The sequence below is a fragment of the Cynocephalus volans genome, chromosome X (genome assembly GCF_027409185.1).
Source record: "Cynocephalus volans isolate mCynVol1 chromosome X, mCynVol1.pri, whole genome shotgun sequence".
Classification (NCBI taxonomy): domain Eukaryota; kingdom Metazoa; phylum Chordata; class Mammalia; order Dermoptera; family Cynocephalidae; genus Cynocephalus; species Cynocephalus volans.
This window is the reverse complement of record NC_084478.1, coordinates 166,002,110-166,019,454: the sequence shown is the minus strand read 5'-3', so window position 1 is coordinate 166,019,454 and position 17,345 is coordinate 166,002,110. Positions and strand designations below refer to the sequence as shown.

Here is a 17,345-nt window from a genome sequence, read left to right as displayed (position 1 = left end):
GCTATTCTTTATATATAATGAGTTCTTAGAAATAAATGAAAAAGATAATATAATAGAAAAATAACAAAAAATAGGGACAGGCAAATCTTAGGAGAAATTCAGATGACCGGTATTCATAAGGTCCGCAGACTCACTACTTATCAGTGAAATGCTATTTAAAACAAGTCCCCAGCTCTAGTCAGAGTACAAAAACGTCAAAGATTGATATTTAGTGTTATCAAGGATGTGGAGAAATGGGAATTCCAGTACACTGGGTAGAAAAAAAAAGGTGTAGAATTTTAGGAGTCAATATGGCGATATCTGTGGTCTTCTTACTTTGTTATGATCATTTAAACTTATTTTGAAGACACATTACTTTGCAATTTGTATGGGTTCTTTTAAGTCTTCCAGTGGCTTTCAGCCAAAAGCAAAAACTTATGACCTTAAGTTGAGTGATCTCATTTTTGTAACTAGAAATATTGCTGCTTAGAAAGTCACATTTTTCTCTAATTCACATAACATTAGGAAATTATATAAATAATGTATCTGTCTTTTGGTTTGATAATGCAGGTATTCTTTGTAGTAGTTACTAGTGTCTATGACATAGCTTTTGTGGACTTACTGTCAGCTTTTGCTAGAACAAGGATAGTTTGCTACATGCAAAAATTTTCTTTCTCCTGCATGTTTCTTAGCGATCCACATTCACACCATGTAAACTGCAGGTGCTTAGTGTGCTGTTTAAATACTTTTTATTCTCTTTCTAAATGTGGTTTATTAAATCACGTGCTTGGTGCTTCTTTGTACAGTGCCCAGCAAATAAGCTACTAACTAAGTAAATGTTTGTTGAATGGATTAACAGGTAGTAATTGCGAATTTTGTGGAAACGATCAGTCTCTTCTATGAATGTAAATAAAGCAAATGTAGTTACTTATAGGTGATCTTTAAAATGATTTGAAGTACTCTTTCAAGGTACTCTTTAAAAGGTTTTAGTATAGAAATAATCTGAAGGTAATAGCAGTTATTTATACTACATATTTCTAAGTTCTTGCTATTTCTCTTCTTATTTAGTATAACAAAGTGACCTAAATTAAATTACCAGATAATAAGATAATGTATTAGTTGTCTATTGTTGTATAACCAATTACCCCACAACTCTGTGGCTTCCAACAACATTAATTTACCATCTCATAGTTTTTGTGGGTCAGGAGCTTGGACACAGCCTAGCTGGGAACTCTGGTTCTGGGTCTCTCTCAAGGCTCCAGTCCAGGTATGATCTGGAGCAGCTGTCATCTGAAGTCTCAACTGTGAAAGGATTCACTTCCTTATGGGCTGATGGACTGTGGGCCTCAGTTTCAAATGAGCGGTTGGCTGGAGGCCTCCCTCAGTTCTTTGCTACATGGGCTTCTCCATAAGACAGCTGGCTTCATCAGTGCGCATGGAAGAAGGTAAGAGTGTAAGCAAGGTGGAAGTCACATTCTTTTGTTAACTAATCTTGGAAGTGACAGCCCATCTCACTTTTGCTGTAGCCTATTTGTTAGAAGCAAGTTGCTAGGTGTAGCCTGCATGCAAGGGGAAAGGATTATACAAGGGTATGAACATTGGTGACCATTTCATAGAAGCCGCTGACAACAGTTAACCAATTTTTCTAAAACTAACTTTTTTCTGTTTTTAGGAGATATTCGTGGACAATGTAAAGATTTACTGAGATTATTTGAGTATGGAGGTTTCCCACCAGAAGCCAACTATCTTTTCTTAGGAGATTATGTGGATAGAGGAAAGCAGTCATTGGAAACCATTTGTTTGCTATTGGCTTATTAAGCCAAATATCCCGAGAACTTCTTTCTCTTGAGAGGAAACCATGAGTGTGTTAGCATCAATCGCATTTATGGATTCTCTGATGAATGTAAGTGAAAATGAAAACTTAGAAAGTGATTAATGGAAACATTTCCTAATAATTTTCTGGTTTAAACGAGCTCTTTCAATTCAGAGTATTTTGAAAATATGATCTACCAGGCATAGGCCCAGGAAGAAGACCTGAAACTGGGATACATGTCACTAATTAAGTTGGTTCCTTGGGATCTCCTTGGACATGGTGTTTCAGATTGATGGCAGTTTACATGCATAAAGATGCCCTCTTTTACCTGGGGAAAAAAATATCCAGCTGACAATGGAGGTCACTATAGACAGTGGCTTCTGTTTTTTGAGTGTCCATTAAGGTTTAGCTGTCACCATTCTTGTGATATGAAAGAAGCTCTTTATTAGCCCTGTTACAAAAACTATTGAGAATTTCTGTGAAACTTTTTAAAAGTTGAAGTCTATTATTAGAATTTTAGTTTATGCCTACAAATCTAAAGAGGAAAGGGTGATGAATACTCTGGAATATCCATATTTTATTGTATTTTTATTCATCAGTAGGAAATCACTGATTTGCTCCTGTGTAGCAGTGTTTCCAAGTGCAATAACTAAGTAATCTTACTACATTTGATATTTTGGTTTTGTTAGATAAGTATGGGAATGATTATTTGTTTAGTTAATTATAATTTAGAGTCACTTACAATGATTTTCAAAGTGAATTCATTTTTTATTGCTGAATTCCTCATTAAAGTCTGTTTTTGCTTATTTCCATCCTACAGTATGGTAGAGTCGTATTTGAACCCATATCTGCCTGATTCATATAATAATTTGACAAATGTGGAGGACATTTTATATATGCCTGCCACTATTCTAAGTGCTGGGAATGCAGCAATACATGAGACAGATGACCTCTATTCTCATGTAGCTTATGTTCAAATGAGAGTGATTCTATATTTGATTTTATATTGCATTTTTATTTCCGAGATGTAGTGTGTGGTTTGAATTGTTTAAATCAGACCAGTAGAGAGGAAGTTTGGCTAGAGTACATCAAACTATAACCTACGTCTTTCTAAAGCTACATCAGAAACAGAGGTGTATTCTTAAAGGATAAAATATGGGCATGAGTACCCTTGAGGAAAGAAATGACATCAAATGAAATAATGTATGGGAGAGCAGCTCATAAACAGTGCTTTGAGTTATACATACTCATTAAGAGATGGGCTATAGCATAAAAGCATAGGAAAACCCCGGCTTAGAAGTTGCAACTTTTTGCAAATTCAGGACAATCAAGTAACTCCAAAAAGATATTAAAACTTAAGGATGTCTTTGTTGTAGCTATTTATGCTACTCTATAGGAAAATTATAGCCTTTGTGTCTCTATTTATATTTGTTATATAGTGCCAAGTTGTAATTCACTCACAAGGGAATAACAGTTAAGCTCTTGGAAATTCTCTTTTCTTGGCAGTAAGTTTATAGACTGTGTTACTCAGTGCATTAGAGTTACAATGGACAGTCTCCAGAGGCTCCCTTTTCACTTCTGTCTACTTAATTGGCATGTATTTAACTGGTGCACATGCTGAAGGGAAAAAATGAACTAGTAGCCTGTTCAATTGTTTCAAATTTTCCATATTATGCTAATCTTAAAAGACAAAATTGTTTGATATATTTGTTTTATAACACATCTAGCACAATCTTTGAAGTCTTTGTAACTTTATTAAAGGTTTATTTTATTGTTATTCTTATTTATTTTATTTATTACTTTTTTAACGTATACAAATTACAATTATTCATTATGGAAAAAGTGCTACATAAGTATAAAGAAGAAAATTGAAATCAATCATAAGATGGAGAACTCATTAGAACAATTTTGGGTTTTTTATTTATTCTATTCTGCTTGTTCTTTTTCTAGGCAAACGAAGGTTTAATATTAAATTGTGGACGACCTTCACTGATTGTTTTAACTGTCTGCCTATAGCTGCCATTGTGGATGAGAAGATCTTCTCTCCATGGAGGTAGACTAGTAAATTTGCCTTATGGATTTTTCTTATTGTGCTTTTATTATTCAGAAAAGACCTAGGAAGGGGCTGGCCAGTTAGCTCAGTTGGTTGGATAGCAGTGTCATAATACCAAGGTCAAAGGTTTGGATCCTTGCACTGGCCAGCCACCAAAAATAAATAAATAATAATAAAAAGGAAACCAGAAAAGACCTATGACAATATGACAATTAAGATGCTATGGAGAAACAACGCAGTACTTGTATGAGAACTCAAGTGATTAAAACTGTTTTAAACATGGCTAAAACCTCTTTTCATACTTGGAAATTTATGATTATTTATAAATAATGAACATTTAATATTTATCTTTAGAGAGTTTCACATATAAAGAGCATAACTAGAGTTTTGTTTGGAAAAGATGTCTTCGCCTTTGCTTCAAGTTTTGAAAGAAAGATACCCCTGTTCTCAGTAAAAATGAGAGGATCATTATCTTTCTGCCTATATTGAATACTTTTCATCAGAATCCAAATATAATTGAGTTTGAGGCTTCATACAATATGTCTGCTTTGGTACTAAAATAATTTTTTGGTAGGATGGTAAGTTATTTTATATGATTTGTGAAATTAGCATGAATATATAAAAGTTCACTTGAAAAAATTAACATATGTGTCTAGCGCTTGGCTAGATGCCATGGAAATATATAGATACTGTATTAGTCCATTTCTGTTGCTTATAACATAAATGCGTGAAACGGGGTGATTTGGAAAGAAAACGAAATTTATTGCTTACAGTTTCAGAGTCTGGGATGACTAGAGTCCAAGGAACACATCTGGTGAGGGTGTTCTTTGGTTGTGGCTGTACAGTAGCGTATGGATTTCACATGACATAAAATAGCAGAGCAGAGAGACTCTCACATGCTCTCCTTTTAAAGCCCTCAGAACCATCCCATGACCGCCATTATTAATCCATTCAGTAGACATGGTCCTTAGGATCAAATCGTCTCTTCAAGAAGGGCCCATTTTTCAATTACCATAGTAGGATTTCTCACCCTCAACAGATACAATGGGGATGAAGCTTCAGTGACTTTAAACTTGGGGGACACAGTTCAATCTGTATAAGATAGTATATGATCTCGTTGTCTCGAAGAATTAAAAAACCCATTGATAAAACATATTCATGAAACAGATAATTGAGTAATAAAAGGGATATAATTATGTGAGTACTTCTGGAGACAATAATTATTATAAGAAGTCAGGAAAAGGAGATAATTGTTGGTCAAATGTTTATGGAGGCATGGATTTTACAGGATAAATAGACTTTGGAGATGTGAAACAGACTTGACAGTCTTTGTATGTTGTCTAGTTTAGGGAATGTGCAAGGACAGGCCCAACTAGAATGTCAAGTACATGTTGGGGAATGACGAGATCAGATTATAGAGATTTAAATACTGAGCAAAGGAGTTTGTTGAATAGTTTAATTGCTATATTGGTTTTTTTGTACTGGGAAGTAATTTAATGGAAACAGTGTAAGAAAATTAGTTTTTTGTCAATATATGGGGAGAATTAAAGTGGCAAAACACTGAAAAGGTAGATGTACTGTTCTCTGACAGAACATAATTTGCTCTATTAATTGGAACATGTTTTCCGATATTAAACATTTAAGGAATGTTAGTTCTTGTCCATTAGTATAGCTAAGAATAGAAATGTGGTAGTATGGAATATGAATGATTAGCTTTCATTCCCTGAGATGAAACTTGGGTTGCCTACAGGAGAAAAAGCTTATATTTATGTACCACTTTACAGATTGCAAAGAATTTTTTATGGGCTTCTTCTTGTGTATCCTTCTGACCAATAGTTCATGCGTTCCTGAAGGTAATGAGCATGTTGGAGTGGGATGTAAGAAGGTCTTAGGGGACCAAGTGAGGCATTTTAACGTGGAAGTTAAAGTGTTTAAGATTAGATGGGAAGAAGTAGCAAGAGTGGTAGGAAGGGTTGCAATTGAGTATGTTCCTGTGAAGGACAGGGAATGCTTGGAAAGATAGAATGGTGGGCCTCTTTCCATGGGAAATTTTTTGAAATATAAGGGAATTTCATTTCTCTGGTAGGGAAAAATGGAGAAGATGACATAATCATTAATTCCCTATCATATCAAAGTGAGATTAATAGTAACTCAAAATGTTGAACTTGAGATATCATTAAAAGGAACTCTTGAAGTAACTTTATTTTCACATAGTGAATCTACTTATGATTAAATGCTTTTTGAGTGACTTAAAATTGTTTAGCTGTCAGGACTGCATCTCATTTTTTCATTTATAGGACTGTCACCAGATCTTCAATCTGTGGAACAGATTTGGAGAATTATGAGACCCACGGATGTCCCTGATAAAGGTAAGCACATAATAATTTCATTAATTAATTTGTGTAAAATGTTGGCATATTTGGACCTAATTATAATTAGTGAAAGTAGGATTGGTTTATGTATTTAAAAGAGCTCTTTTTTATAGTTAATAAGTTAACTACTTTATTTTATTTTGTAATAATCATTCCCCAAAATACAGAACTTTAAAATTTTTATATAATTTGATTCTGTCACACTTCTTTTATCACTGAAAAGACTTGCTCTTTATTCCTTGTACCTTCCTATCTTTCTAGACTCCCTCATTCATATTGGCATTGGTAATGTCCATTAAAAACTTAAGTTAGTCAAAAGTTTTTTTTAGTTAAAATAGTCTTTCTTTCTTAGTCAAGGATACAGTGACCTTCTTTTAAATTATCTAGTAGTTTTCTGTTATTTTCTGCACCATCTGTATTTCAAATTTTCAGAACTCTAAAGGCTCTAGAAAAGTGTGGTCAAAAAAAAAAAAAAAGAAAAAAGAAAAGTGTGGTCAATTTTATGAAAATTGTGAAAAATGTATGTGAAAACTTGTGGAAAATTATGAAAATTGACTACTTAGACGTTAAGAACGTTGAGTTGTTAAGCAAGTCAAAGAAAAGTAAATTTCAGTTGTGCGTAAAATGCTTTGTTGATTAACAAATGAGCCTAACATAACTTTATAAATAAGTTATAGGCACATTTGCTGCTTACCCTAACTTTACTATTGGCTTTAAAATGTTGTTACTCATATTTGAATACCAGTGTATGTATTAAGGTATCTAATCATGGCATTCATGTCACGAAATGCCATGAAGACCTGTTGAATTGAAAGAAGTTAATTTGCTTTGCTTCCTCAGTTTAGCTTTTGCTTAAAACATCAATACTTTTCTATGTGGAGTTTTCTGACACCAAATGTGTGCGTTTTTTTCACATAGCCAATTTTTTGACACCACCTGGGTGTTTAATTTAGTCCTGACATTAGCTCCCAGAGTTAGCACAGACTCCACAGGTTAAGGGCTCCATTTTACAAGACTGCCCCAAGACTCCCCCTTCAGGTGCTAGCCACAAGTGGGGTCCCCAGGTGATCCACACTTCTTTCTGGCTGACTGCAGGTTCAGAGGTTCCCACAACACCCTCCTTAGGTGCTTTAATTAAATTTACTGGTTAATTATAAAGGATACAACTCAGAGATAGCCAAGCGAAAGAGATACATAGGGAAAGGTACCAGGGGTAGAGGAGGGATAGCCCAGATCTTCCCTGTGCTCTCTGGGCATGCTACCTTCCCAGCATACCAATGTGTTCACCAAACTGGAAGTTCCCTAAATATTATTGTTTATGAGGGTTTATTTTTATAGAGCCCAGTATAGGAACATACTATATAAGAAAAAAATAATGGCCCTTTAGCTTACTGATAAGAGGATTATTTATTGGCAATTTTGTAAAGGGGAATTGATTATTCCTCAAGTAAGTATTGGGCTGGTTTGTCATTAGGTTCATTTCCCACTCTTAAGGTTCAAAATTCTAAGATAAGCAATAAAAAATATTCACAGACCAGTGCCTGAGCAAAACAAGACTAAACCCCTAAATTGGGCTGTTAAAAACATGCACTTTATCACTTATTTTCAAGTGTCATTGGATTGTTTTGCTCATTGTACTGAAAGCCTGATAATATCACTCTAAGTGCTACTCATGATTGCACATCAAATAGTGTAGTCATGAGTATGAGTACACTATTATAAATAGTGTGTGTATGTGTTTTTTATAGATTCTTCTTCAACCAGAGAGGACTTATGAGTTGAGACTCACTGTCCCAGGGGATTTTTGTGCTGTTGGATTTCTTTAAACATCATAGTGGGAGCTTAGGAAATATCAATGAGAGAAATTAAGAGTACATTGCCACTAATTCTTCAAAGGGTTTTTCAAAGGTCTTCAAAGGATAATTCTATTGAAACAAGCTGTACTATGACTGAAAATGAGATCTCCTTTCCTGCTAAGCTGTATTATCAACTTTTTGGATTCTTGAAAAAGTCTTAAAACTGACTCATTCTATATATATATATAAATGTTCCCTCAGCCACCATGGTTCTTAGAAAACTACTTCATATCTCAACATCCACCCTGCTCTTAATCTCACTGCAATTTGACTTTGAGTCTCTCTCAAGATTTCAATTGAAGATACCAGGTAGATATTTTTAGTCCTGACCTCTTTTTCTAGACCCAAAACATTACTAAAGTCAGGGATCTCTCCGATTTGTTTCTCCATATTACCAGGCCTCAGTGGAAATGTTTCTTTCTCCAAATTGATCTATAGATCAAATTCTAATGAAATCACAATTGAAGGTTTTATGGAATTAAATTCCATACCAATTAATTCAGGCTGATTCTGAAGTTTATGTGGAAGAACAAAGGATCAAAATAACAGGACAATCCTGAAGAAAATAATTTAGCAGGATTCTAGCCCAATTAAATATAAAGACATTAAAAAGCTCTAGTGTGTTATTGGCTCAGGGATAAGTAAAATAGACTAATGGAATAGACTATGGTGCTTAGAATCAGACTCTGTCACTCTGTAAGGAAAGGATGAAATATTCAGGAAATGCTGCTGGTTCAATTGTTTCTTCAGGTAGAGAAACTATACACAAAAGATTAACAGCCTTTTTCATTTATTGTTGTGTTCAGAGTGTGCTGTACACTTATTTCATATATTTGAAAAGTACTCCCTTAAGAGAGTACTGGCAAAATTTGTATGGTTGCTTTAACAAAGAGTGGGTAAGTTAGATAAACTGGGATACCTTGGGGGCAAGGGATTGTTTAGTAAAGGGTAGGAGGGCAGGAGAAGAATTGAAACGTGATAAAAGTATGCTTTATTATATAAATTTTTTTTTTCCTTGCTATATTGCTGTTCTTTAAAGGTTTGCTCTATGATTTGCTGTGCTCTGACCCAGATAAAGATGTGCAAGGCTGGGGAGAAAATGATCGTGGTGTTTCCTTCACTTTTGGAGGTGATGTAGTCAGTAAATTTCTGAATCGTCATGATTTAGACTTGATTTGTCAAACTCATCAGGTATGAAATATAAAACTTGCATATTTTAACAACAGTTGTTAACTTCCCACAAGCCCTCTTTTTTTTTTTTTTTATTTTTGATGGAACTGAGGTCCAAGAAAGCTAAATGACATGTAACAAGAAAAGCAGTAGGATAGGCAAAGGCAATACCTATGTTTCACTTTTAACAACCTAATGAATGGTTTGTTAACGTTTTCTCACCCTATAAGCGGAAATGTTTCAAAAGAACACATTTTTAGTACAATGAAACCCTAACAATTTTCAGTGCTTTTCCAAGCTTTGTAGACATAGTCTAGATTTTTATATGGTTCTTATATATTATGGACAACAATCAAATGAATTGTGTGGGTCTTGTTTGGATTTTGATAAGAAAAAAACACACCGTAAAAAGACGTTTTTGAAACAGTTGGGGAATTTGATTATAAACTAGGTAGTAGATATACGAGTGTCATTGTTAATTATTTTAGCTGTGATAAAAATCATTATTATTATGTAAAAAGAATGTCCATGTTTTTCTAGAAATGGATAAATGAAACAAATGTAGCAAAATCCTGATAATTATTGAATCAGGATGAGTGTTGAGGTTATGGAGTTTATCGAAGTCTTTATCTACTTTTGCCTATATTTGCAATTTTTCATTATAAAAGCAGATCTACAATTTAGAGTTTTGAGGATTTTTCACCTGTAGATTGTACACTCTTTAAGGAGGGGACTATGGCTTTTTTTAATTTTTGAATCTCTGTTGCCTTGCACAGTTACTGGCAATTGTAGCATGCACTTAGTGTTTGTTGAAGAAATGAATTAATAAGCAATAATGTATTTTAATACTTCTTTAACATATCAAGTGCTTGTGCTCTAAAACATAATATATTGATTGAAAGGCATTTAAAAATATCTTAGGCTACCTTTGAGGCTACTAAAAGTATTTGATTTTTTAAAATATATTTAAGATTCCATGTTACTTTGTTCAAGCCAAATTTATTAAACTAAGTATATGCTGTTCCACAGTACTTTTTCTCTGGGAATTTATTCCCTACGTCACTTGGCTATTTTTACTTCTTCGTGTGACCCTAAGTGAAAAACAAAAATGGCTGGCTTCTCATTCTCTGCATTTTTTATATCACATACCTATTTTCTAGCAGAATTTTCTGGTTGTTCAATTGAAACAGTCATGTTCCCGAATCCTTTGCATTTGGCAAAGTTGTCTTTTTATCAGCAAACATCGTGTTTATGGTTTTGAAAATTAAGCCTTCTATTAGATAACAGGGAAGAGCTGCTAAGTTTCCTAACTATGAAATACCCACTTGTAATCGGGTTTTTCAGCCATAGATCTCCATTCACTGTTTTTTTTCCAAAAAAGATGATAATTTAAGTCAGGTTATTGAACTACTTTAGTTTGCATGGTCTTTTCTTTTCCAGAAATCTTCAAAATCCTATACTGCTTATTTTCAAGAATGTTATCTGTAAAATTAAGAGACCTACAATAGGAAATAACACAAACTAAAAGTATTTCCTTTAAACAATGTGTGAAAGGATGAACAAATGAACTAAGAACTAAGAGACATGTACTGAGTGGCAAGCACTATGCTGAACTGGGGATAGATAAGGTGGCCCCAGGCTTAACAGAAGATGTTAATATCTAAATTGTACTATGAAGTAATTTCAACAGAATGTGTTCTCAGTATGGAGGTAGGAGTTATTTTAAAAAGCAAGTGATTTTAGAGGTGCTTTCCTGTATTAGCAAGTATTGCAGGATAATTTTGCTTATCAAAGGATACCTAAAAGAGGCTTCAGAATGTAATGTTGCCTAAGTAAATAAATATGAAATGTTTACATGTTATTGCCTCCCTCTAAAATTTGTGGAGCCAAGAGAAAAGTAAATAGTCTAAGTCACTCAGGAATTGACAACAGAGTCTAGAAATCATGTTAAATCATTAAAGAAAATGATAACACATATAAAAGTTAATCTATTGGCAAGTAATTTAAGGAGCATAATCTGTGTGAATTAAATTCAACTTAGTAATGTTTTCAATATGTAGCTATAATACTAATAGAATATTTAAAAGCAAAGCAAGAATAGTTGGATTATACTGTCATCATCAGAGAAGTACTTGGGGGTCCCAGCTGTTGTTAAAATGATCAGAGACGTGAAGGAAGACACAGCAGACGAGATGCAGGTGAAGAGCTCGGGGCCACTGCTCTCTCAGGGGAGTAGCCCCGACCCAGCCGCTGTTACATTTAGCAAGCTTGTGAACGCGAGATAAGCATTAATGAACAAATTCTGTTATACTTTTCTCAAGAGCAGAAGGCGGTTACCTCCCTTCTCAAGCACTCGGTTATCTATAATGCGCCTCCTGGGAACATCCCAAGAAAGTGTTCTCACAACTTCAAGCGTTCTCAAGGATTGTTTGCAGTCCTTGACATTTCTTGGTTGTTAACTCGTTTGCTAGTTCACCAAGTGAACACGTCCTTGGGTGCTAACCACAGAAGTCCATTAACCATTTCCTTCACTCAGCTCCCTGCAGTCGCTATACCTATTAGCATATTTTGTTTTTGTCTCCTGGGGACCCTTAGAGATGGTATGATTTTTAAGCCTTTTGGTAATAATGTATGATTCCATTTAAGATAAATGCCTGCCATTATAGAAAAGGCACACCAATTTTAATGCTCTAAGCAGCTTAAGAATAAAAAACACAACTTCCAAAACAAAACCGGGTTTTTAAAATGTCTTTGCCAGATTAATCTCAATTAGTATAGATGTTTGAGAATGCCTATTAATAAATGTTTTCTCTTTTGACATTTCCTTTGACAGGTGGTGGAAGACGGATATGAATTTTTTGATAAAAGACAATTGGTAACCCTATTTTCAGCCCCAACTTACTGTGGGGAGTTTGATAATGCTGGTGCAATGATGAGCGTGGATGAAACTTTGATGTGATCTTTTCAGGTATGATATAAATATAAATTTATAGCAACTAGAAATGTAATTAAAACTGTTGTCAGAGGGTTTTTCTTGTAGATTTATGATCTTTCCTTGATCAAATGTTGAAATTAAGAATTGATTCCCACTCAGACTCATTGGAGATTTCTATTTTAAGTCACAGAGTTTTCAGCCTTTTTGTTATATATCAAATACGAGGGTTTTAGGGAACTTAAGTATGTCAGTCGTACTTGACTCAGATGTTTAAATGGTAAATTCTTCTTTTGGATTGTGGCTTACCTATTAGAAGAATGTAAATGCAATGCATAATTTAGCGTTTCGTTTTCTTTTGCAAGGTGAATGCGTGGGACAGATACTGGAGGGAGAGAGAGAATTATAAACTCAGATGAAAATAAAGTAAAATATTTACTTATGAAAAAGCTTTGTAAATAATCTTAAAGTACCCATTTATGAACAGAGAAACGTTTACATTTTAGAGAGGCCAGCTCTAGCTTGAGTGCGCTGCTTACGAGTCATTCTTGTTCACTGACTAAAATGACCATAATACTTTGTTTTTGCAAAGGTTATTTTATGTCCTTGACGTGCACACACTATATTTTCTCTTTTTAAATGCAGTGGGATGTTCCCATCCCTCTGATTCATTGTTACATTATACTATTTTCATCAGCTAGTACAACTGGTAAATGACTGACTTCTCATTTATAATTTAGGGATAGTAACCAAGCCTTATCTTTCAACAGTTGTCATTGTGGATTTGGATTAAAATATTTTTTTTCACTGAGGCACTGTGACGTTCTGAATAGTTTTAGGAATTACTTCATAAATCTTTTCTACACATTTTTATCATAAAATCATGACATTTTCCATCTGTAATGTAGGTTAAAGTTCTAGGTACACCCACCAGAATGAGTATAATAAAAAAGTCAGTAACAAGTATTGGCAAGGATATGAAGAAAGCAGAATCTTTGTGCCTTGTTCGGTAGAAATATAAAATGGGTATCTGCTTTGGAAAATAGTCTGGCAGTTTATCAAAAGGTTAAACAGAGAGTTATCATAAGACTCAGCAATTTCACTCCTAGTTATATACCCAAGAGAAATGAAAACAGATGTCCACATAAAAACTTGTACATGAGTGTTTATTACAGCATTATTTGCAATAGCCAAAAAGTGGAAATAGTTCAAATGTCCATCAGTTAATGATTGGGTTACTAAAATTTGGCATATCCATATAATGGAATATTATTCAGCAATAAAAAGGAATCAAGTACATGTTATAATGTGGGGAATCTTTGAAAACATATGTGGAAGAAGCCAGTCACAAAAGACCACATATTATATGATGTCAATAACATGAAATGTCCAGAATAGGCAAATCTATAGAGACAGAAAATAGATTAGTGGTTGCTTAGGTTTGGAGGGGTTGTGGGGAGGTGGAGAACAGAAATGGGGGATGACTACTAATGTGGGCAAGATTTCTTTATAGGGTGACAAAAATGTTCTAAAATTAGATTATGGTACTGGTTGAACAGCTTTGTAAACTAACTAAAACCCATTGACATACACACTTTAAATGTGTGAACTTTATGGTAGTGAAATATACAAATAAAGCATTTTTTAAAATAAATTTATACATTAAAAAATAAGGTCTGAAGAGTTTGTGACTTGTTGAAGATTAATTACCCTGCTAAATAAATATGTCAGAATTATGATGAGAACCTAGGTCTTTTCACTATTAAACTGGTGTTCTTTTTCTCACCACAGAGATCACTAATTTGAAAAAAAAATTACTTAAATCTAGGGATTGGGTAGTTGATAGGAATAGTGTGCCCAGGCCTTTGTTGCTAAAATATGAGTGGAATGACACATAATAACAGTGTTCAGACATTTGCACCCTTTAAATGTGAGAAATGTTTGTGGAATTTGCTGTTTTGTTCTGTATTTTTATTGCACTTTTATAATTTCTGTGAAATGGCAATATTTTACAATATGCCCATTATCGAAAAAAACCCACCATTCTAACAGTTTTCTTGAACTTACTGCACTTGAAAGAATAACATTGTTAATAAATTATTTACTTTCAGATATTGAAACCATGTGAAAAGAAAGCTAAGTACCAGTATGGTGGACTGAATTCTGGACGCCCTGTCACTCCACCTCGAACAGCTAATCCACTGAAGAAAAGGTGAAGAAAGGAATTCTGTAAGGAAACCGTCAGATTTGTTAAGGACATACTTCATAAAATATAAGTGTGCACTGTAAAACCATCCAGCCATTTGACACCCTTTATGATGTCACACCTTTTAACTTAAGGAGATGGGTAAAGGATCTTAATTTTTTTTCTAATAGAAAGATGTGCTACACAGTATTGTAATAAGTATACTCTGTTATAATATTCCACAACGTTAAACCCAAGTTAAAAATTGTTCATTAAAGTTACATCTTCACGTATCATAATTTTTAAAGTTGAAAAATCATCCCAGTTAAAATAGATGTGATAGTTAAATCAGATGAAAGCATGATGACCCATCTGTGTAATGTGGTTTTAGTGTTGCTTGGTTGTTTAATTATTTTGGCTTGTTTTGTTTTGTTTGTTTTTTCTAGAATAATGGCAAATATTTTTTTTTCCCTAAACATTTTAAAAAGTGAAATATGGAGAGAGCTTAAAAGACATTCACCAACTATTATTTTCCCTTGCTTATGTACTTGTGTGATCTTACTAAGAAAACTTATGACTCATTACAGTAAAAAGGAATTTTAGAGATTGATTGTCTTTAAAAATACGCAAACTGTGCAATGTCATGATTTTAATCAGTTTGACGGGCAAACTTTACAGCTGATAGTGAATAATTTTCTTATACAGAAAATACCACTGATTTGGATTTGTGCACTCTAACTTTTAACTTGATGCTGTATTCTGCAGTAGCATTTCATTTAAGGCTCATAGTATTACCCAGTATTTGGTAATGTGATTATGTGGTACATTGGTTTTATGTTTTAATTTGCACGAAACACTTTTGGCATGCTTAACTTTTTGGTAACACCCTCCCCTGCATTGGTTTTGTTTTTGGGGGGTTATGTTGTTGTTGTTGTTTTGTTTTTAGATTTACAGAACATGAGAATCCCTTTTTGACAAGTCTTGGAAAGCTGACACTATCTTTTTTTTTTTCTCTCTATAAGAAGGATGTATTTAAATGAATGCTGGTCAGTGGGACATTTTGTCAACTATGGGTGCTTAACTGTCTAATATTGCCATGTGAATGTTGTATACGATTGTAAGGCTTATGTCACTAAAGACTTTTATTCTGATTTTTCGTATTCAAAGGTCATACGATATTATATAGACGTGCTTTGTAGTGAACTATAGTAGCAATAATTTCTGTACCTGATGAAGAGTTTATTGCATTTCTTTTCCTGTTCTCTTTTTTTTAAGGGTTAGTATTAACAAATGGCAAGGAGTAGAAAAGTCAACAAAAAGATTTTAGATGGAGTAATTACAGGATTACAGGACACAGATTTGTGATTCTTTGGATGTGACACTATTGGATGTGATTCTAAAAGCTTTTTATTGAGCATTGGCAAATTTGTAAGCTTCATAGGGATGGACATCATATTTATAATGCCCTTCTATATGTGCTACCATAGATGTGAAATTCTTGACCTTAATATCGTCTTTGAAAACGTTAAATCGAGAGTTCTGTTAACTTAGATTTTATGAATTGGTGCATAGTATTACTGCAAGAGATTTCATTTTCAGCACAGTGCAAAAGTTCTTTAAAATGCATATGTCTTGTTTTCTAATTCCATTATGTTTTAAAGCACATTTTAAACGTAGTTTTCTCATTTAGTAAAACTTGTCTAATTGATATGAATCCTGAGTGATTATTTTATTCCTTTTTTAAAAATTTACGTTTGAACACACATTTCATTCGGGTAGATATTATGTTCTTGATGTATATTGAATGACTTCTGAAAGTGTTCATGAACTGTATATGATATATTAGGTTAGGTCCCATAAGCTTTTATCTAGTGTGATTTAAATAACTTTCTGATTGGAGTGTAAGTTGAGCACTTTCTAATAATAGAATTTTAAATGTACTCTTTTAGCAGTCATATTGAAGCAGGTCTAGAAAATAAGCCTTTGGCAGGGAAAGGGCAGTCTATTACTCTCAGTATTAGTTAAACCTTATGAATCTGGATCTTACTGGGTTTTTGTAAAAATTTGTCTAGGTCAAGACTACTTATGAAAAAATAGTAATTAAGCAAATTAATATTGGTCATTAAATTTAAAGAATAGAAATTTATTATGTTTAAAAATTACTTGAACACTTTAAACCACTATTATAGCTTTTATTCATATACAAATAATATCTTCAGTACAAATATTTGCTTGGCTTCATTGCTACATTATATAAGTAAAACTTCATTTGTTAGGAGGAAAATATCCTTTAATTCCAATGCCACTTACTTATATGGTTCTTCTTTCTGATTTTTTCATTTTAGAGATTTTCTATATACAATTTAATCCACATGTTGTGACATTCAAAATCTTTAAATACACTAGCTGTCTGTTATAATGTGATGATCACATGGGTGATAAAGAAAGGTTATTATGGTCAAATTCTTCTAGTTCTTGAATGGAAAGTGTCAACTAGAGTGGATCCTTTGCATTTGAAACTTTAACATTCATTGTTTTACTTTTGCACAGGGACAAATTTTAATCATCAGTGAGACTGGTTTGTGAAGTGTTTAGTCATCAGGTACGAGAGCCTAGCCAACCACCCAGTATCCATGCTGTGATGTCCCTTCATTATAATGAATACCTAGGCATTCCTGACTTTTTTTTTTTTTTAACTGAAAAGTTATTTCAGGAAGAATTTTAAAGATTAAAATATGTGGTTAATTTGTCATATGGGTGTTCAGGAGAATCAAGCCTTTCAAGAAAATTTTCATCAGGGCAAAGCCTGGAATATCTTGAGATGTCACTTAAGAATATAAAAGTGTATTATATTGAGCCTAGGAACTGAAATATGTCTCAATTTATAAGTTCAGGTATATCCCTTTGTCTTCATGGCAATCAGAACTTTTGAACCAAAAGACTGATTTTTTAAAACATTTTTATGCTAAAAGTATGTTAGGGAAG

At 33.5% G+C, this 17,345-nt stretch overlaps 1 pseudogene; it reads left to right on the top strand.

Moving 5' to 3' along the window:
* LOC134368509 (serine/threonine-protein phosphatase PP1-beta catalytic subunit-like) overlaps positions 1-14,500 on the top strand; it is a 39,483-nt pseudogene extending 24,983 nt beyond the window's left edge.
* Positions 14,501-17,345: the final 2,845 nt, after the last annotated feature.